Raw genomic sequence first — 21,975 nt, 5'->3', positions numbered from 1 at the left:
AGGGCAAAGGCACTCTGTACATGACCAGAGGCATTCTCCAAGGTTTAGCCCTGAGGCTGACTCTTGGGTGAGGCAGGATTCGAATTGTGTCCCGGGAGGAGTGCAAAAGGGATGAAGCTTCAGTTCCCACGCCAATCCCAAACTGCCCATAAAAAAATTCCAAGAAGCTGAATCTGAGCATGTGCAGAGTGCATTTCTCCTTGCCACGCAGTAACGACAAGCAGCCTGCACTTTCTGGAACCCCAGACGGTTTACCAATGGAAGAGGCGGGTGCTGCTGTTGCTCAAATGCGGATTATTTGAAACTGCGGATTTATTTATAGAAACCAGCAGGGTGAAAATAGCTCAGAGCTTATCTGCCGAGATGAAGATGCACCTCCTGGGAAACCGAGCCAAGATCAGAATTGTGCATCATCGCTCCAGATGTGTGGATGCGTTGCTTCCTTCTAACATCTGGAATGTGAGAAAGGGGGGCGGGGAGAGGGTTGATCAGATCATTCAGCCGCTTCTTCCCGTGTCTCTTCCGTGTCAGAAGCGGAGATGCTCCTTTGCGAGATAGAGAAAGTGAAGACATCTAAAAGGGTCAAAAGGAAAGCTTGCAGGGAAAAGACTGGCCTCGCGCTGTGAGCAGGATTCGAACCTGCGCAGGGAAACCCTATTGGATTTCGAGTCCAACGCCTTAACCACTCGGCCATCACAGCCACCTGGCTTGCAAGTCTGAACACATCGCTCTTCTGCTCAGGGAAACTTCTCCCTCCAAATACGCAACTTGGATCTGGGCTGCAGGTGGGGATTGTGCGTCTGAATGGTTCTCTCTCCCCGCTCCCGATCTCTCTCCTCCCTCCGCACAGAATAATGTCACCGCCCAGGAAACATGCAAGTTGCAGGCAAAAGCCCAGGCACAAAATAAAAACATTGCAAAGTTTGCAACATGCAAGGAATTGCTTGCATTATCCATTATGCTTGCATTGGTGGTTCAGTGGTAGAATTCTCGCCTGCCACGCGGGAGGCCCGGGTTCGATTCCCGGCCAATGCAAACACCCTAATTTTTGGGAGAGGGTTGTAGGAGAAACATGCTTCTTTTGCAAAAAGGTGGCAGGTTCAGTTCCCAAGCATCTCCAGAGAAAGCCCTTTTCTGAAATCTTGCCAGTCAGAGTAGTAGGGTATACTGAGCAAAATATGCCATTAAGGCAAATTCCCAACCTTTCTAATATTTTGGTGCAGAACAGCTTTCATTTAAGTGAGGCCAGTCTGAAACTGGTCCAAACCAGAAAGCACAGGTTTATGTCCTCAATGAGAACTAGACTCTTGTTGCCAGAACCCTTGCTGTATCCCCCATCCCCCTGATTTTGCATTATTTAATTTTGTTCGGACAGCAAAGGTATTCAGAACACATCTGCTAGACTGTGGTATATTTTTTTTCATACGGATGATTTGGTTGAGACAAGGACTATATGCTACAAGTGGATTCATGAATTCAGTTGAAAATCAGGAGGTCTGCGAGGCCGAGTTAAGGGTCTTCTTAGGCGCAAACGGAGTTTTCTTTTCTTTTTTAAATTTTTAATGTATGCTTTTCAGATTTATGCATTTCACTAATTTTACAATCATTTTAACATTTCAAAGCTTGACATCCTACCCCCCTTCAAAAAGTCAGATAGTTGTTTATTTCCTTGACATCTGATGGCAGGGCTATAGTGCCTAGAATTCTCTCAGGAGAGGGGAATGGCATTCTGAATGTGCTTTACAGATCTTATACTTTTAAAGCACATTCACAACAAAGGCCGTACACACAGCCTTTGACAGGTAGGCAGGCAGGCAGGTAGGTAGACAGACAGACAGATAAAATTATTACTATTAGATGTCACATCAATGAAATAAACAACTATTTGACGTTTCAAATACATCTGAAGGCAGCCCTTTATAGGGAAGTTTTTGATATTTGATGTTTTATTGTGTTTTTCATATTTCATTGGGAGCTGCTCAGAATGGCTGGGGCAAGATAGCCAGAACAAAATTGTTGTTGTTGTTGTATTTTTAATCCTTGTATATATATTTTTATCCTTGTATATATTTTTTATCCTTGTATATATTTTTAATCCTTGTTGGAAGATGCCCAGAGTGGCTGAGGAAACCCAGCCAGATGGGCGGGGTACAAATAATAAATTATTATTGTTGCTGTTGTTGTTGTTGTTGTTGTTTTTATAATACCTAGATAGGTGAGCGAGCTCCATGATCACTACAGATGGAGACAGCAGCCACGAAATTAAAAGACGCCTGCTTCTTGGGAGAAAAGCAATGACAAACCTAGACAGCATCTTAAAAAGCAGAGACATCACCTTACCAACAAAGGTCCGTATAGTTAAAGCTGTGGTTTCCCCAGTAGTGATGTATGGAAGTGAGAGCTGGACCCTAAAGAAGGCTGATCGCCCAAGAATGGATGCTTTTGAATTCTGGTCCTGGGGGAGACTCTTGAGAGTCCCCTGGACTGCAAGAAGATCAAACCTCTCCAATCTGAAGGAAATCAGCCCTGAGTGCTCACTGGAAGGACAGATCGTGAAGCTGAGGCTCCAAGACTTTGGCCACCTCAGGAGAAGAGAAAACTCCCTGGAAAAGACCCTGATGCTGGGAAAGATGGAGGGCACAAGGAGAAGGGGACGATGGAAGACGAGATGGTGGGACAGTGTTCTCGAAGCTACCAGCATGAGTTTGACCAAACTGTGGGAGGCAGTGGAAGACAGGAGTGCCTGGCGTGCTCTGGCCCAGGGGGTCACGAAGAGTCGGACATGACTAAACGACAACAACAACAGATAGGTAAGCCTATTCCATGTGAGGTCTCTAGCCCTAGCATGGCAGCAAAGGCTTCAGGTGAGAAGCCAGGCCAAGGGTGGTGAGTCAAGGACAGGCCTCCGTTGTGTGTCCCGAATCCCCATTCAGCCCCAACGGAGCCCCCCGGAGGCGGACTCTTAATGGGGCTGTCCCCCTTCCTTTTAATTAAACCCCTGACGGCGCTCGCACCCAGGGCAGGCTTCACTGCCAGCACCTGGGAGCTGGGCCAAAAGCAGCCTTTGTTCAGGGCCCTGGCAATAATGGCGGGAGGGGGGAGGCCTTTGTCCCAGGCAAGGGTCCCTTCACGGGGGTTGCAACCCATCCCATCCCACCCCACCCCTACACCTCCTCACTTTCATTAGGCACGCGTAGCTGCCCCCCTAATCCCCTGGCGTCCCCACCCACTGATCCCTTCTTTGCTTGGGTGCCCCTGAAAACCTGCGTTTCTCATCACTGATGGATAACAAGGAGGTGCCTCAGGGCGTTGGACCCCCCAAAAAAATTCACGCGTGCTTGAAACAAAAAGTAAAAATTGCATCCCCGTAGAGATTTTACTTTCTTGGGCTCCATGATCACTGTGACAGCAGCCGCAAAATTAAAAGACGCCTGCTTCTTGGGAGAAAGGCAATGCCAAACCTAGACAGCATCTTAAAAAGCAGAGACATCACCTTGCCAACAAAGGTCCGTATAGTTAAAGCTGTGGTTTCCCCAGTAGTGATGAATGGAAGTGAGAGCTGGACCCTAAAGAAGGCTGATCGCCAAAGAATTGATGCTTTTGAATTCTGGTGCTGGAGGAGACTCTTGAGAGTCCCGCGGACTACAAGAAGATCAAACCTCTCCATTCTGAAGGAAATCAGCCCTGAGCGCTCACTGGAAGGACAGATCCAAGACTTTGGCCACCTCATGAGAAGAGAAGACTCCCTGGAAAAGACCCTGATGTTGGGAAAGATGGAGGGCACAAGGAGAAGGGGACGACGGAGGACGAGATGGTGGGGCAGTGTTCTGGATGCTACCAGCATGAGTCTGACCAAACTGCGGGAGGCAGTGGAAGACAGGAGGGCCTGGCGTACTCTGGTCCAGGGGGTCACAAAGAGTCAGACACGACTAAACAACAACAACAAAGTGCACCATCACTACACAGCATGTGGGATATTTTCAATCTCCCTGGTATGTCCAAACCACAATCTCAACCTGTTTGTGAGCAACTTAACCACCATCCTTCTCTCTCAAAGAATTGCTGTGAGCCGAAACTCCTTCAGGGGTTGTGGAGGCTGCCCTGACAGTCGAACCAGATCAAGTAAGTGGTGTGAACTAAAGTGCCCTCTCGTCCACCTTCCTGTTGTGCCTCCAGATTTGGACCGCCGTTAACACTACTTCTAGGACAAATCTACATCCCCACAACTCATACACCCCATACGTTTGAAAGAGCATGGCTTTCTCCCAAAGAATCCTGGGAAACAGAGTTTCCTAAGAGCGCTGGGAATTGTAGCTCTGGGAGAAGCAAAGTACGGTTTCTGGAAGAGGAATCTGCCTCCGAGGCTCCAGCGTGGAATCTGGGCTTAATTGTGCCAGAAGCTGTTTTCAGCCATAGGTTTCACTCAGGTGAGGGAATGGCGAGAGGGAGAGAGCCTTTTAAGCATGTGCAGAGTGTTTTCCCATCACCATGAGAAGTCACAGTCAATCCCGCCCCCCCAAGTGTGTTCAATATTAGGAAGAAGGGCTTCCATTGGCAAGAGTGGGGCTTTGAGCTCCAGGATGTATTTGTTTAGAACTGAAGTGCTGGAGGGAGGGAGCAGTAGAAAACAGATGAAAATTCAGGTGACCAAAGGGACATTTTGGGGCTGCCCCAAGACCAGGGCTTGGCCAAGATATTTTGACCCCTGAGGCAAACTGCAACACTGGCTAGGAAAGAAGGGAGGGAGTGAAGATCTAATGGTGTCGGGAACTTGGAGGCCAGATCTGCTGCCCCTGGGGATCCTGCCGCCCAAGGCGGTTGTCTCAGCTTGTCTGACAGGAGGGCCGGCCCTGCGCCAGACCTACCAGTTCCAGCATTTCAGAAACCATGGTGCAATATTGCAGAGCCCGTTTTCCAAGATGCTCAGAAGAGCAGCCTTGCTAGATGAGGCCAGAAATCTGCCTGTGACGCTACAGGGAGTGCCAGATGTTTGTGGAGAAGTTCCCAGGCAAGGTGATGCTGGAGGCAGCCTCAGTCACCAGCGTTGGTGGTATAGTGGTGAGCATAGCTGCCTTCCAAGCAGTTGACCCGGGTTCGATTCCCGGCCAACGCAGCCGAGCTTTTTGGCAAAGGATTAATGCTTTGCGGGCAAAAATAATCTCCCAGGCTGAGTCTCTGTGAGGGGCTGGGGGTGCCTCTTTGCCTGAGACTGTGTCACCTGCTGTACATTTAAAGGACACAACCTTCCCTCTAACTATCCTGGGAATTGTAGTTTGTTAAGGGTGCTGGGAGTTGTAGTTCTGCGATGGGGTAAACTACAGTTCCCAGGATTCTTGGGGTGTGTCTGCTTTTAATGTATGGTTTTGAATAAAAGGAGAGCCTACTGAATCAGCATCCTATTCTCACAGTGGCCAAGTGGAGCCTATGGGACGTTTGCAAGCAGGATCAGAGCAGAGGAGATCTGTGGCTTCCAGGAACTGGTATGGAAAGGCATTCCTGCCCTTGAAGATGAAGAGACCCATAGATGGCGCTGGGGGGGGGCTGAGGGTGGGGGGAGGCTATAGGACTGCACAGCAGGCCACTTGAGGGGGGCACGTCCTAAACCCCCACCTGATGGCCACCTGGCCACTGGGCTTTTTTATAGTTGTAATAAAAATTTCAGTTTTAGAATTTAAAGTACTAATTTATACATCAGTGACTTCCCTTCTTCTCTTTCCACAGATCATTTTACATATCCTAAATCCCTTCATATTTTACAAAAACTGTACCATTCAGTATTCCATTATTGCATCCACCCAAACTTGTTTGCACGGTTGAATTTATCTCAGTGCTGCCTGCGTTTTCATCTGTACACAGTTATTTCCGATATATTCAATAAACGATTTCCAATCTTCCTTAAATGTATGTTCTCCTTGTTCTCTTATTCTCTATGTTATCTCTGCAAGTGGTGCATATTCTGTCAGCTTCAGATGCCACTTTTCTTCGGTTAGGACCTCGCTCCTTTTCCATTTTTGGGCTAACGAAACATGGGCCGCAGTAGTGACATAAATAACTCTTTTCGACACCTGGGAATTTCAGCCTGAATTATCCACAATAGAAAGGACTCTGTTTTTTTTGGGGGGGGGAGAAGTACTTTTAAACATTTCTCCCCAATTTGTTATGGATCATTTCCGAATACTCTTTCACCCGTTTACAAGTCCAACCACCGGACCACTGTTAACGCTACTTCTAGGACAAAGCAAAAACCCCACAACTCATACACCCCAAATGTTTGAAAGAGCACGGCTTTCTCCCAAAGAATCCTGGGAAACATAGTTTCCTAAGAGCGCTGGGAATTGTAGCTCTGTGAGAAGCAAAGTACAGTTCCTGGAAGAGGAACCTGCCTCCGAGGCTCCAGCGTGAAATCTGGGCTTAATTGTGCCAGAAGCTGTTTTCAACCATAGGTTTCACTCAGGTGAAGGAATGGCGGGAGGGAGAGAGCCTTTTAAGCATGTGCAGAGTGTTTTCCCATCACCTTGAGTAGTCACAGTCAATCCCCAGCCCCAAGTGTGTTCAATATTAGGAAAATAGGCTTCCATTGGCAAGAGTGGGGCTTTGAGCTCCAGGACCTATTTGTTTAGAACTGAAGTGCTGGAGGGAGGGAGCAGTAGAAAAGAGATGAAAATTCAGGTGACCAAAGGGACATTTTGGAGCTGCCCCCAGACCAGGGCTGGGCCAGGATGTTTTGACACCTGAGGCAAACTGCAACATTGGCTAGGAAAGAAGAGAGGAGACCTGCTGCCCCTGGGGATCCTGCCGCCCGAGGCGGTTGTCTCAGCTTGTCTCACAGGAGGGCCGGCCCTGCGCCAGACCTACCAGTTCCAGCATTTCAGAAACCATGGTGCAATATTGCAGAGCCCGTTTTCCAAGATGCTCAGAAGAGCAGCCTTGCTAGATGAGGCCAGAAATCTGCCTGTGACGCTACAGGGAGTGCCAGATGTTTGTGGAGAAGTTCCCAGGCAAGGAGATGCTGGAGGCAGCCTCAGTCACCAGCGTTGGTGGTATAGTGGTGAGCATAGCTGCCTTCCAAGCAGTTGACCCGGGTTCGATTCCCGGCCAATGCAGCACATCTTTTGGTAAAGAGCTAAAGCTTTGTGTGTAAAAATAAGCTCCCAGGCCCTAATTCCCAGGTAGAATTCCTCTCGCCTGAGACTGTGTTAAATGCTGTACATTTAAAGGACATGACCTTCCCTCTAACAATCCTGGGAACTGTAGTTTGCTAAGGGTGCTGGGAGTTGTAGTTCTGTGATGGGGTAAACTACAGTTCCCAGGATTCTTGGGGTGTGTCTGCTTTTAATTTATGGCATCTACATAAGACCATAAGAGGAGCCCACCAGAGCAGGCCAATGGCGGCCCACCTAGACCCTTCTTGCTGTGGTCAACCGGAACTTGTGGGTATCTTGCCAGCAGGATCCGAACATAAGAGACTCAGCCCACCTCTGCCTTCCAAACACTGGTACGCAGAAGTGTTTCTGCCCCTGAATTCAGACACACACTGAAGTTACCAATCTAGAGGCATGGCAGAGCAGTAGAAGGTGCAGAGCAAGATGTTTGGCACCAGCTTGGCTGCAGCAGTTGCCAACAAGAAGCCTACAAGGTGCCGTCCAACTGCCTTAGGGACTCCGTTCATGAATTGTGGACAAACCTATGACAAACCTAGACAGCATCTTAAAAAGCAGAGACATCACCTTGCCAACAAAGGTCTGTATAGTCAAAGCTCTGGTTTTCCCAGTAGTGATGTATGGAAGTGAGAGCTGGACCCTAAAGAAGGCTGATCGCCCAAGAATGGATGCTTTTGAATTCTGGTGCTGGAGGAGACTCTGGATAGTCCCATGGACTGCAAGATGATCAAACCTTTCCATGCTGAAGGAAATCAGCCCTGAGTGCTCACTGGAAGGACAGATCCTGAAGCTGAGGCTCCAAGACTTTGGCCACCTCATGAGAAGAGAAGAAGACTCCCTGGAAAAGACCTTGATGTTGGGAAGGATGGAGGGCACAAGGAGAAGGGGACGACCGAGGACGAGATGGTTGGACAGTGTTCTCGAAGCTACCGGCATGAGTTTGACCAAACTGCGGGAGGCAGGGGAAGACAGGAGGGCCTGGCGTGCTCTGGTCCAGGGGGTCACGAAGATGCGAACATGACTAAACGACTAAACAACAACAACAACAGGTTATTGTATTTTAGTGTTCTGTTGGAAGCCACCCAGAGTGGCTGGGGATACCCAGCCAGATGGGCGGGGTATAAATAATATATTATTATTATTATTATTATTATTATTATTATTATTATTATTATTATTATTATTATTATTATATTATTATATTATTATATTATTATTATTATTATTATTATTATTATTATTATTATTATTATTATTACACAGCAGCTCTCCGGAGCCCCTAATCTCCGCCACCCTCCAGGTTGGGAGGAACTCTCAGCGCCCCCATTTGCTGAGCCACGTCAAATGGGGTGGGGGTGGCGCTCTTGGGCGTTGGGAGCTGTGAAACTCCCCACTCCTGCCCTCCACCCCCGAAAAAGAAGGTGTGACTCTGAATAGGCCGGCCTTTGAAGCTAGATCTTGTTCCCACGGAATAAAAGGAAAGAGGCGATGGATGTTTTAGAAGCACGCAACGTGGCAGGCTCTTGCATTCCTGCTTAAAGCGGGGCGGGGAGATGGGGAGGAACGCACCCCTCCCAAAACCTTGCATCCAATCGAGGCGAAGCTTTTTGCAGAAAAACATAACTGCACCACGCTCACGAATCTTGCACAATCTTGCAAAAAAAAGAACGCCCAGGCGGTGCCTCAAATCTTGCCTGCACTTGGGAAGTCTGGATTTGACCCCCGGCTTCCACTTCCCTGCCAAATCTCCCCCTTTTTCACTCTCCCCTGATTTATTTTGTCAGTGAAAACCTCAGCGATATTGGATGCCATCCTATCTGTGAAAAGCCCCATTGAGTGCAATGGGAGCCACTTCTGGGCGTGTACAGGATTCAGGAGGCTGGATACTTTCCATGCTCCCATATTTGAAAGCTCCTTTAGGTTATGTGGGGGGTGAGAAGGCCAGAAGGAAATCCCGGTGCTCCTTTGAAGTGGCTCCCTAACCAAAAAGTTCCACCATTCTTATACACAGAGAGAGAAAATTAAACCAAAAAGTCAAGTTGCATTGGCCGGGAATCGAACCCGGGCCTCCCGCGTGGCAGGCGAGAATTCTACCACTGAACCACCAATGCTGTGCATAACATCTGGATTTTCCCCCTTGAGATTCTTGCAAGTCAGGATGGACTCTTAACCATTTTATTGCCGGTGCACTGCCTCTTTTTCATTTTTCTACCTTTTGTTGGGTGTGTGGGGTTGCAATGATTTAAAGCGCTTATCTGCTGAAATGAGGCTGCATTTTAATGTTGTATCTTAATCTTGTTTTTAAGTTGTATTTTAATCAATTGTTTTTATACCTGGTGTTGGCCGCCCTGAGCCCAGTCTTGGCTGGGGAGGGTGGGGTAAAAAATAATAATAATAATAATAATAATAATAATAATAATAATAATAATAATAAAATAATAATAAAAATAAATAATAATAATAATTTCTTTATACCCCGCCCATCTGGCTGAGTTTCCCCAGCCACTCTGGGCGGCTCCCAATCAAGTGTTAAAAACAGTAAAGCATTAAATATTAAAAACCTCCCTAAACTGGGCTGCCTTCAGATGTCTTTGAAAGATAGGATAGCTGCTTATTTCCTTCACATCTGAAGGGAGGGTGTTCCACAGGGTGGGTGCCACTACCGAGAAGGCCCTCTGTCTGGTTCCCTGTAACCTCGCTTCTCGCAGTGAGGGAACCGCCAGAAGGCCCTCGGAGCTGGACCTCAGTGTCCGGGCAGAACGATGGGGGTGGAGACGCTCCTTCAGATCTACTGGGCCTTTGAGGCCGTTTGGGGCTTTCAAGGTCAGCACCAACACTTTGAATTGTGCTCAGAAACTTACTGGGAGCCAATGTAGGTCTTTCAGGACCGGTGTTATGTGGTCTCGGCAGCCACTCCCAGTCACCAGTCTGGCTGCCACAATAATGGATTAGTTGTAGTTTCTGGGTCACCTTCAAAGGTAGCCCCACGTAGAGCGCATTGCAGCAGTCCAAGCGAGAGATAACCAGAGCATGCACCACTCTGGTGAGACAGTCCGTAGGCAGGGAGGGTCTTATCCTATGTACCAGATGGAGCTGATAAACAACTGCTGTGGACACAGAATTGACCTGTGCCTTCATGCAGTGGCGTAGCGTGGGGGGTGCAGGGGGGCCGGCCGCACCGAGTGTAACATCTGGGGGTTAGGGTTAGGGGGTGCAAATCCATGGGTTAGGGGGCGCAAATCCACGGGTTTGGGGGCGCAAATTACTTGCCTTGCCCCGGGTGGTGACAACCCACGCTACGCCACTGCCTCCATGGACAGCTGTGAGTCCAGAATGACTCCCAGGCTGCGCACCTGGTCCTTCAGGGGCACAGTTACCCCATTCAGGACCAGGGACTCCCCCACCCCGCCCACCCCCTGTCCCCCCAAAGCAGTACTTCTAGCAGAAAAGTTAGAAGGAATTAAGAAAGGAATTACAGCAGAAAGGTTATAAGGAATTAAGTATAAATGGATTTTTAATGTATTAAAGGGGAAAAATAAGGTTAAAATAAGTTAAGATAAAATACAGGACAGAAAACTGAGGAAGATGGAAAGGATTTGCTGAAACAGTTATTTGAAGTGGAATACAAAAAGGGAGGTGTGAGGAGGTCGTGGAAACAAGTGAATGAAAGATAAGATACTGAAATTATGGATGTGTTTTAAATTGTGTTTGTTGTATTTTGTTAATTTAATGTTTTTAATGTCAGTGTTATGTAGTGTTTTTGTTTTTGTTTTGTTTTGTTGAATTATTTTTCTTTCTTTTATACTCTTTAAACTGTTAATAAATATTACTTTTTTTACAAACAGTACTTCTAATAGCAGTATTATTATTATTATTATTATTATTATTATTGTCACACGTGGCACTCAAAGCTCTGGGAGAACTTTGGCCTCTGCATCTCACAAACGCTCCCCGGTTCGGAGGAGGAGGCGCAGATAGACACCCTGCGGGTTGAAGCCGGCAGATCGATCGCTCTCTCCTCCCGCTGCGCCTCGGGGGTCTCCGGCAGGTGCCCGGAGGTGCCAAGGCTCGTGGGCCGCCGGTTTGGCCAGAGGTGCCATTTGACACCTCCGCGGGGGGTCCGGGGATCTACAAGTGGCGCTAGGGAGGCGGATCAAAGGGCAGGCGGGCGTGGGAGGCAATTGGCACCTGGGCGTGTGGAAGACTTTCCCAGGCTCGTAAAGCGGGGCGGGAGGGAGGGAGGGGAGGGGGCGGGGCGGGGGCACGACAGAAGGGGGGGGGAGACGGAAGGACAAGACCAGCCTTGCTTCCCCCCCCTTCCCTAATTAACAACCCTCGCCAGCAGCTGGATGGAGGTGGATGGAGGACAATGTCCCCCCCCCCCATGCTCCACAATTTAGGGATTTGTACAGATTAGAGCAGACACCCCCAAACTTGACCCTCCAGTTGTTTTGGGACTACAATTCCCATCATCCCTGACCATTGGTCCTGTTGTAATAATAATAATAATAATAATAATAATAATAATAATAATAATAATAATTTTTAAACCAATTGCAATTCTGGTTTTGAACGCAGTACAGTGGTACCTCGGGTTACATACGCTTCAGCTTACAGACTCCGCTAACCAGAAATAGTATCTCGGGTTAAGAACTTTGCTTCAGGATGAGAACAGAAATCGTGCTCTGGCGGAGTGGCGGCAGATTTCTGTAGATTTCTCAATTTCATTGTTCTGTATGGGACAATGAGAATAAAGATATTGGATTGTGTCATATCGTATTTACAGTGGTACCTCGGGTTACAGATGCTTCAGGTTACAGACTCCGCTAACCCAGAAATAGTGCTTCAGGTTAAGAACTTTGCTTCAGGATGAGAACAGAAATCGTGCTCTGGCGGAGTGGCGTCAGCAGGAGGCCCCATTTGCTAAAGTGGTGCTTCAGTTTCAGGTTAAGAACGGACCTCCGGAACAAATTAAGTACTTAAACTGAGTACCACTGTATAAGGAGTCTCTATAGTGTATTGTATTTTAAAATGGGGTTTCAGAGTTTTTAGGGGGTTTTGAATGTCTTATGTAGATTTCTCAATTTCATTGTTCTGTATGGGACAATGAGAATAAAGATATTGGATTGTGTCATATCGTATTTACAGTGGTACCTCGAGTTACAGATGCTTCAGGTTACAGACTCCGCTAACCCAGAAATAGTGCTTCAGGTTAAGAACTTTGCTTCAGGATGAGAACAGAAATTGTGCTCCGGCGGCGCGGCAGCAGCAGGAGGCCTCATTAGCTTCAGGTTAAGAACAGTTTCAGGTTAAGAACGGACCTCCGGAACAAATTAAGTACTTAACCCGAGGTACCACTGTATACCCCACCCTCCCCGGCCAGAGTCGGGCTCAGGGCTGCTAACACCAGTAGAATTCCAACAACGACAACAACAATAATAATAATAATAAAGCAATTTAAAATACAGGTTAAAATATAATTTAAAATGCAGCCTCATTTCAATAGTAGCTCATAGATCAAAACCGTAAGGGGAGGGAAACATAAGGGTCAGACTGAGTCCAAACCAAAGGCCAGGCGGAAGAGCTCTGTCTTGCAGGCCATGCGGAAAGATGTCAAGTCCCGCAGGGCCCTAGTCTCTTGTGACAGAGCGTTCCACCAAGTTGGGGCCAGTACTGAAAAGGCCCTGGCCCTAGTTGAGACCAATCTAGCCACCTTGCGACTTGGGACCTCCGAAGTGTTGCCATTTGTGGACCTTAAGGTCCTCCGTGGGGCATACCAGGAGAGGCGGTCCCGTAGGTCCCGTTAGCTAGAGATGATGGGAGTTGCAGTCCCAAAACATCTGGAGGGCCAAGTTTGGGGGTGCTTGGATTAAAGGGATCTTGTCAAAAGAGAAACCAGACTTCTGCAAATGGTGCCCCTCTCGCCGCCACCTCACACAGTGGCTGTGCACCTCATCCAACCCATTTATATTCGGATCGGGTCAAGTGGTGTTGAATCTTCCAATATTATGTGGATGCGGCAGAGGCCGTACTAAAAGCAGTTTTCAATTAAAAAGAAGAAGATTGCGTTGTTTGCACTCACAGAAACATCTGTACAGTGGTACCTCGGGTTATGTACTTAATTCATTCCGGAGGTCCGTTCTTAACCTGAAACTGCTCTTAACCTGAAGCACCACTTTAGCTAATGGGGCCTCCTGCTGCCGCCGCTCCGCCGGAGCACGATTTCTGTTCTCATCCTGAAGCAAAGTTCTTAACCTGAAGCACTATTTCTGGGCTAGTGGAGTCTGTAACCTGAAGCGTATGTAACCTGAAGCGTATGTAACCCGAGGTACCACAGAATCTGCAAAATGGGCTGCTCCCGGCAACCCGATATAGATGTTACTCATATTTAAAGTTAAATAGAACCGTCTAAATGAATGGACAGGAGTTAGGTCTGTTAATTTCAGTGGGTCTATACTCTGAGTTAGTAGTTAGGTGGATATAAACCCAGAGAGTTGTCTCCACTTAAACCTTCAGGTCTAGCCCATAGGCATTGAATGGGGCAACATCTGGATGTGTGAAGGTTGTAATAATAAACCAATAAATACAGATGAAGAGCATATACTGTAAATAAATCAAAACAAAAACACTGTTGCATTGGCCGGGAATCGAACCCGGGCCTCCCGCGTGGCAGGCGAGAATTCTACCACTGAACCACCAATGCATCTGTGTGCATCTGTCTCTATATACAATTTTCATATTATTCCTCCACAAGCTGTTGTTGGTTCTTGAAATAAAAACATGGGCCGGGCCTGAAACTCATGCTCTTGCACAACCCCAACCTCAGATGAACTGGGGGAAGTTGGAGGCTCTCTGCACACCCTCAGAGGCACTCTCGCCTTGCATTCAGCCAGCCTCCAGCACATGTCTCCAGGGCCAGGCCCTGAGCTTGCTCCATGCTTGTCCAAAGGCAGAGAGGTTTTCTCCACTTTTCCTTCCGGATTGGGCTGGGTGGGGGAGGGGAACCCTGGGAAACCCTTCCACACGCCAAGGTGTCAATGACCTCCTGGGCTTCGCCTGCTCTTTGATGGGACTGGAGGCCACACGAGCTGTCACACCCCCAGCGCCTGCCAGAAAACTCCCACTGGGGGTGGGGTGTGTGTCATAAACAGGGGGAGGGGTGAGAGAGAGGATGGAAGGCATTCCAAGAAACAAAGGAATCAAACATACACGTGGAGCACATGCGGGGTGTACTCTGCACATGCTCAGAGGCACACTGTTCTTCTCTCATCAGCAGCAACCCACGCGTGTATATTAGATAGACAGATATCTTTATTGTCATTGTCCCATACAGAACAAAATCGAAAAACTATATAAAACATTCAAATCCCCCTAAAAACTCTGAAACCCCATTTTAAAATGCACTATACTATACTATAAAAACCCCTAAAAACTCGGAAACCCCAATTTTAAAATACACTATACTATACTATAAAAACCCCTAAAAACTCGGAAACCCCAATTTTAAAATACACTATACTATAAAATACACTATACTGTACTATAAAATACACTATACTATAGAGACCCCTTATGCTGCGTTTAGAACCAGAATTGCATTTGCATAGAAACTGTTTCTCAGTTTCTTATTGTGTTAAGAATCGGATTTAGTTGTTTGTTTTTACATCACAGATAGAATATTAACAATACAGTGGTACCTCGGGTTACATACACTTCAGGTTACATACGCTTCAGGTTACAGATTCCACTGGCCCCACTGGTTAAGAACTTTGCTTCAGGATGAGAACAGAAATCGTGGTCCGGCGCAGTGGCAGCAGCAGGAGGCCCCATTAGCTAAAGTGGTGCTTCAGGTTAAGAACAATTTCAGGTTAAGAATGGACCTCCGGAACGAATTAAGTACTTAACCCAAGGTACCACTGTACTCGCAATATCCGTGGTGACGTTCAGCGTAAAAAGTGCCTCTATGGCAGGCACCCCCAAACTCGGCCCTCCAGATGTTTTGGGACAACAACTCCCATCATCCCTAGCTAACAGGACCAGTGGTCAGGGATGATGGGAATTGTAGTCCCAAAACAGCTGGAGGGTCAGATTTGGGGACACCTGCTCTATGGTCTTTTAAATATTTCTGAATTGTTGGCTTATTTCGTTCTCGCTTTTTAAAAATTACGTATATTGTGTTTTCCTTTTTTGTATATTTTTAACGTTGGAAACCGCGCTGTTTAATAAAACCAAGTTTTAATGGGAGATGTAAGCTTAGAGCTGGTGCCATTAAAAGCAAAGGACTTAAATTGCTTTAAACCCATTTGTTTCAATGGGATTGACTTCGATTAGGTCTGATTTTGGTTGTAGCTTATTATTCGTAAGCGGCGCATTGGCGACTCTCAGAAACATGCCTCTGTATAGACAGGAAAATAAATAAATAAAACCCCATCTCAGGAAGGAGGAAACCTGCTTGCTTTTTAGAACATATTTGTGCAGCATCACCGCCAAACGCTGGGAATTTTCCTTCATCAAAGGACCCATCCAGCTGTTTTCAACGGCGCATTGGTGGTTCAGTGGTAGAATTCTCGCCTGCCACGCGGGAGGCCCGGGTTCGATTCCCGGCCAATGCAACACACGTTTTGTTTTCCTCTCGTTTAATGGGTCCCAGTTCTCCCCACACCTAATGTTCCCCCCACCCCGCCTCACATGCTTCTTTCTTTCTTTCTTTCTTTCTTTCTTTCTTTCTTTCTTTCTTTCTTTCTTTCTTTCTTTCTTTCTTTCTTTCACTTTATTAATCTGGCCATTCTCTTTGTGCCTGTTTGCAGAAGCAAGGAGATTAAGTAAAATAATTAAAAAAATCTTTTTAAAACTGCCTGTTTGAGATTTATATTTATTCTCCGTTCAAGTCAGCAAAAAGAAAAAAGAAAAGATGAAGTTGCATTGGCCGGGAATCGAACCCGGGCCTCCCGCGTGGCAGGCGAGAATTCTACCACTGAACCACCAATGCTTCCTTAGGAAATCCCCCTCTCCGTATCGTTTTTGCAGCCGCTCCTCTCTGTCTCTCTCTTCCATTCCTCTTCCATTTGCAAGAGGCGCCTTGCAATTCACTTGCAAAAATGGGTGGGAGGTGGAGGAGTGGAATGGGGAAAGATATTGATACTGTACCAATATCGGTTGAAAGTGCAGAGTTCCTCAGATTCCAAAAGGAAAGGAAAAAAGAAAGAGGTTGTGGAAGTTGCACCCACATTAAAAATAAAATAAAAACAGCTCACGCCGTCCAGGCCCAACGCATCACCTTTTTAGCAGTGAGATCTAGTGGTTAAAGCGCTGGTTTTTTTTTAAAAAAAACACCACCATCTCGACTCGGCCATGGAGCTTCGCCACTGCCTCTCTTTAAAAAATAAAAATTAAAAATTAAAACAAAACATGTTATCCAAAAACATATCATCCTTATTTCCAACCCATTTTTCCTCCCTCCCCCCGACTTCCCCCAGTTCCAGTCTTTGATTTCTCTGAGAATGCTGTTTTCTGCATGTTACACAGTTGTATAGATCCTCAAACTGTTTAGTTGATTATTATCAATAAAAAGTTTGTGAATGTTTATTCAAAGCCAGCCAAGGAGTCCTGTTCGCTTTGTTGCCTCTTCAGGTACTTTGTCAAGGGTTCCCATTCATCCTTAAAATCACAGTTATCCTTGTCCCGTAGCTTATATGCCAGTTTTGCCAGTTCCGCATAGTCCATCAATTTTTCTTGCCATGATTCTTTAGTTGGGGTTTCTTCAGTCTTCCATCCTTGTGCTATTAAAACTCTCGCGGCCGTTGTCGCAAAAAAACACCACCATCTCGACTCAGCCATGGAGCTTCGCCACTGCCTCTTTTTTAAAAATAATAATAATAATAATAATAAATATTCAAAATTAAAACAAAACATATTATCCAAAAACATATCATCCTTATTCCCCCCCCCCATTTTTCCTCCCTCCCCCCGCCCTCCCACACAAAACCCATCCACACACCCCACTTCCCTCAGTTCCAGTCCTTGGTTTCTCTTAGAATGCTGATTTTTGCATGTTACAAAGTTGTCTAGATCCTCAAACTATTTAGCTGATTATTATCAATAAAAAGTTGGTGAATGTTTATTCAAAGCCAGCCAAGGAGTCCTGTTCGCTTTGTTGCCTCTTCAAATACTTTGTCAAGGGTTCCCATTCATCCTTAAAGTCACAGTTATCCTTGTCCTGTAGTTTATGTGTCAGTTTTGCCAGTTCTGCCACTGCCTCTCGGCCTAACCTAAAAATGTTTCGATATTTTAATGTTGCATTTTAATCTTGTTTCTAAGTTGTATTCATTCAACTTGATTTTATTATTGCTTGTTAGCCGCCCTGAGCCTGGCCTTGGCTTGGGGAGGGCGGCGTATAAATAAAAAAATATTATTATTATCAACCTACATCGCAGGGTTGTTGTTGCGTGGGGGGAAATGGCTTTGGAGAAGAAGGTGGGACGTGATTGCAATAAGTACAATAAATAAATAAACACACTTCCGCCCCCTAAGGAGAGCAGAGGGTGGTCTTTAGTGATTCTGGGAGTTTGATCTGGAGATGTGATGCTCAGGCCCATAAACCAAGGGCCCAAATGGGACCCTGGGACATTGGGAGGTGAGAAGAATTCCGATTCCTTCCTCTCCAGCCAGCCAGCTATAAACTCATTATCAGAGCCCAGGTGGGGCAGTAATTCACCGCCCTTTCTCTCTGCAGGGCTTTCAGGGGATTGCTAAGGAATTTGTCAGGAATTCGAAATGCTAAAATCGAAGGCAGCCATCCTTGCTTTTGCTTCTGTGCTGAATGAAAGGGATCTTGCAAGTGGAGGAAAGATATCCTACCTATATATTCCCCCCTCCGCCAGTGCTGGATTTACGTATAATAATAAAAATAATTTTATTTCTACCCTGCCTTCTCCCGAGCCAAGGCTGGGCTCAGGGCGGCTAACAAGCAATAATAAAAAACAAGTTGAATGAATACAAGATTAAAATGCAACATTAAAACACTGAAACATTAAAAAGCAGCCTCATCACAGGAGGAGAAAGGAAAAAAGAAAGAGGGGGAGGGAATCAAGTTGATTCCAAGCCAAAGGCCAGGCGGAACAACTCTGTCTTACAGGCCCTGCGGAAAGAAATCAGATCCTGCAGGGCCCTGGTCTCATGAGGCAGAGTTCCACCAGGCCAGAGCCATCACTGAGAAGGCCCTGGCTCTGGTTGAGGCTAATCTAATTTCCTTAGGGCCCGGGACCTCTAGGGTGTTGCTATTTATGGACCTTGAGGCTCTCCGTGGGGCAGACCGGGAGAGGCGGTCCCGTAGGTACGAGGGTCCTAGGCCGTGAAGGGCTTTAAAGGTCAAAAGCAGCACCTTAAATCTGACCCGATACTCCACCGGGAGCCAGTGCAGCTGGAAAAGCACTGGGTGAATATGCTCCCATGGCAGAGACCCCGTGAGGAGCCTCGCTGCAGCATTCTGCACCTGCTGGAGTTTCTGGGACAGCTTCAAGGGCAGCCCCGCGTAGAGCGAATTACAGTAGTCAAGTCTGGAGGTGACCGTTGCATGGATCACTGTGGCCAGGTCGGGGCGGGAAAGGTAAGGGACCAACTGCTTGATGCGGCAAAGGTGGAAAAATGTCGCTAGAGTTAAACAAGCTATAGCTTAGGGCCCAAGTCTCTTGGGGACCCCCCCCCCAAAAAAAAATTAAACAAAAAAACAACTGGATGTAGGTTTCCAAAATATAAGATAAAAAACAAATAAAATAAAACCAACATACAGCAACAATGTTTTGTGTTGTGTAGGCTCCTATGATGTAAGTCATGGGCCCCGCCTGCTAGCCTGCTCCCTAAAATATCACTGGTTTGCTCCTTTCTATATATAGGGTGCCTACATTCTGCATGGACTTTGCATTCTCCATGGAGTTCTCAACAATTACTTTGTTAAAATACATATTTTGTTATGTGCAAATAGCTTCAGATACCTGTTGTTGTTGTTGAGTCGTTTAGTCGTGTCCGACTCTTCGTGACCCCATGGACCAGAGCACGCCAGGCACACCTGTCTTCCACTGCCTCCCGCAGTTTGGTCAAACTCATGTTTGTAGCTTCGAGAACACTGTCCCACCATCTCGTCCTCAGTCGTCCCCTTCTCCTTGTGCCCTCCATCTTTCCCAGCATCAGGGTCTTTTCCAGGGAGTCTTCTCTTCTCATGAGGTGGCCAAAGTCTTGGAGCCTCAGCTTCAGGATCTGTCCTTCCAGTGAGCATTCAGGGCTGATTTCCTTAAGAATGGAGAGGTTTGATTTTATTGCAGTCCATGGGACTCTCAAGAGTCTCTCAGATACCTATTAGGTCCATCAATTACGGTACCATATAGCATATATTCAACACAAAAAACAGCGACAATTTGTTGTTGGCAAAGGACAGCTGGACATATAAAGAGCCCCATTGCCTTCAGTAGCTGAGGGCCTCATCAAACCTAAATCCGCCCCTGTTTCCAACGCACACAAATTGGCAAAACCCTTCCCAATTTCCCTTAATTCTGCACACCCCTTCCTCACCCCCCACTTCATTTTCGAAAAGTAGAATTGTAGAAGTGGAAAGGACCCCTCCCCAGACATCTAGCCCAACGCCCTGCGATGCAGGAATCAGAGGTGAGCATCCAGAATTTATTAGCGCCCTTTCTCACACAAAGAACTGCCTACCTCCCAGGGTTGTTGTGTAGTGTGTTGTAGTGGGTGCTAAGCAGTTCGGCCAGTGTAGTCTATCAGAAATAGGTCTTTCTTCCTTCCAACATATCAGGGGGCTGTCTGTGCTCGTTCCCTTGAAAAATAAACCCCTTTTGCCACTTTTTTTGACCCCTCCTGCGTCCCTCTGCTTTCACGCCAAATTTCAGGGCCTATTTTTACTGGTCCCCATTTGGCAGACTTTCACAGTTCCTGATGTGTAGGGTGGGGGGAGACGGGGGGGGGTAATGACTTTTCCCCACAGCTGCTGTTGGTCCTATTCCCCCCTAGCTCACCCCCCAACCACCACATTCCCTAGTCTTCGTTAACATTTCCCACTTCTGCTTAGTTAATGGGCTTAATAAGAGTTGCAGGGGCTCAAGCACACCCCTCCACTGTCTCCCCCCACCGCAGTTCTACACTAGTCAAACGCCCCTTTTCCCCAAACCCAGATGGGTCACAGGAAGGACTTGGGGTTGTTTAGTGATGAGGTGAAAGCACTCTGTGTGTGCCCAGAGACATGGATGAGGGGAAAGTATTCTGTGCGTGCTCATAGACCATGGGTTGGCAAACTAAGGCCCGGGGGCCGGATCCAGCCCAATTGCCTTCTCAATCCAGCCCACGGACGGTCCAGGAATCAGCATGTTTATCCATGAGTAGAATGTGTCCTTTTATTTAAAATGCATCTCTGGATTATTTGTGGGGCCTGCCTGGTGTTTTTCCATGAGTGGAATGTGTGCTTTTATTTAAAATGTATCTCTGGGTTATTTGTGGGGCATAGGAATTCGTTCATTATTATTTTTCAAGATATACAGTGTGGCCCCCCACAAGGTCTGAGGGACAGTGGACCGGCCCCCCTGCTGAAAAATTTTGCTGACCCCTGTGACATAGACCATATTTTATAGAGAAAAAATGAACGAATTCCTATGCCCCACAAATAACCCAGGGCTGCATTTTAAATAAAAGGACACATTCTACTCATGGAAAGACATGCAGATTCCCAGACCGTCCATGGGCCGGATTTAGAAGGTGATTGGGCCGGATCCGGTCCCCGGATCTTAGTTTGCCTACCCATGACATAGCTATCTACTATTGTGGTCTCTCCTTCCTTGGAGGTTTATAAGCAGAGGTCGGATGGCCATCTGTCATGGATGCTCTAGCTGAGATTCCTGTATTGTAGGGGGTTGGACTAGATGACCCGTGGGTCCCTTCCAACTCGACAATTCTCCAATTCTCAAGAAAATTGGCTTCCAGGTGGAAAAATCAAAATTGGAAACAGAACTGTTAGATCCCAGAACTAAGATTTTGTTAAGAATGTATAACTTGCTGTTGAAATGGAACACTCAGGATGAAACGGTGAAATCTGCTATGATTAAATGGGCACAAGATGTTGGACATAATATTATGATGGCTGACTGGGAACAGTTATGGACCACAGGTATGAAGTTTACGGCATGTAATGCCTTAAGAGAGAATATTATGAAAATGATCTACAGGTGGTACATGACACCAGTCAAGCTTGCAAAAATATATCATTTGCCTGATAATAAATGCTGGAAATGTAAAGAGACCGAAGGTACATTCTTTCACCTTTGGTGGACGTGCCCTAAGATTAAGGCCTTCTGGGAGATAATCTATAATGAAATGAAAAAGGTATTTAAATATACCTTCCTGAAGAAACCAGAGGCCTTTCTCCTGGGCATGGTCGGCCAATTGGTGTCAAAGAGGGACAGAACCTTTTTTATGTATGCTACAGCAGCAGCAAGAATACTCATCGCAAAGTATTGGAAGACACAAGATCTACCCACCAAGGAAGAATGGCAGATGAAGGTAATGGACTACATGGAACTGGCAGAAATGACTGGCAGAATCCGAGACCAGGGAGAAGAACCGGTAGAAGAAGGCTGGAAGAAATTTAAAGACTATTTACAGAAACATTGTAAAATTAAGGAATGTTAGAAGGATGCTGGAATGAAGTTAATGTGGTTTTAGAAGTAATGTTATAAAGGAGTATGTAAAAATGGGTTGTTAACAGGTGAGAATGTAAAGGTACAATATATTAAGATAAATGACTAAGATAAAAACA

The sequence above is a fragment of the Podarcis melisellensis genome (assembly GCF_964234715.1).
Source record: "Podarcis melisellensis genome assembly, chromosome: 13".
Taxonomy (NCBI): domain Eukaryota; kingdom Metazoa; phylum Chordata; class Lepidosauria; order Squamata; family Lacertidae; genus Podarcis; species Podarcis melisellensis.
Note: the sequence above shows the minus strand (reverse complement) of the source record.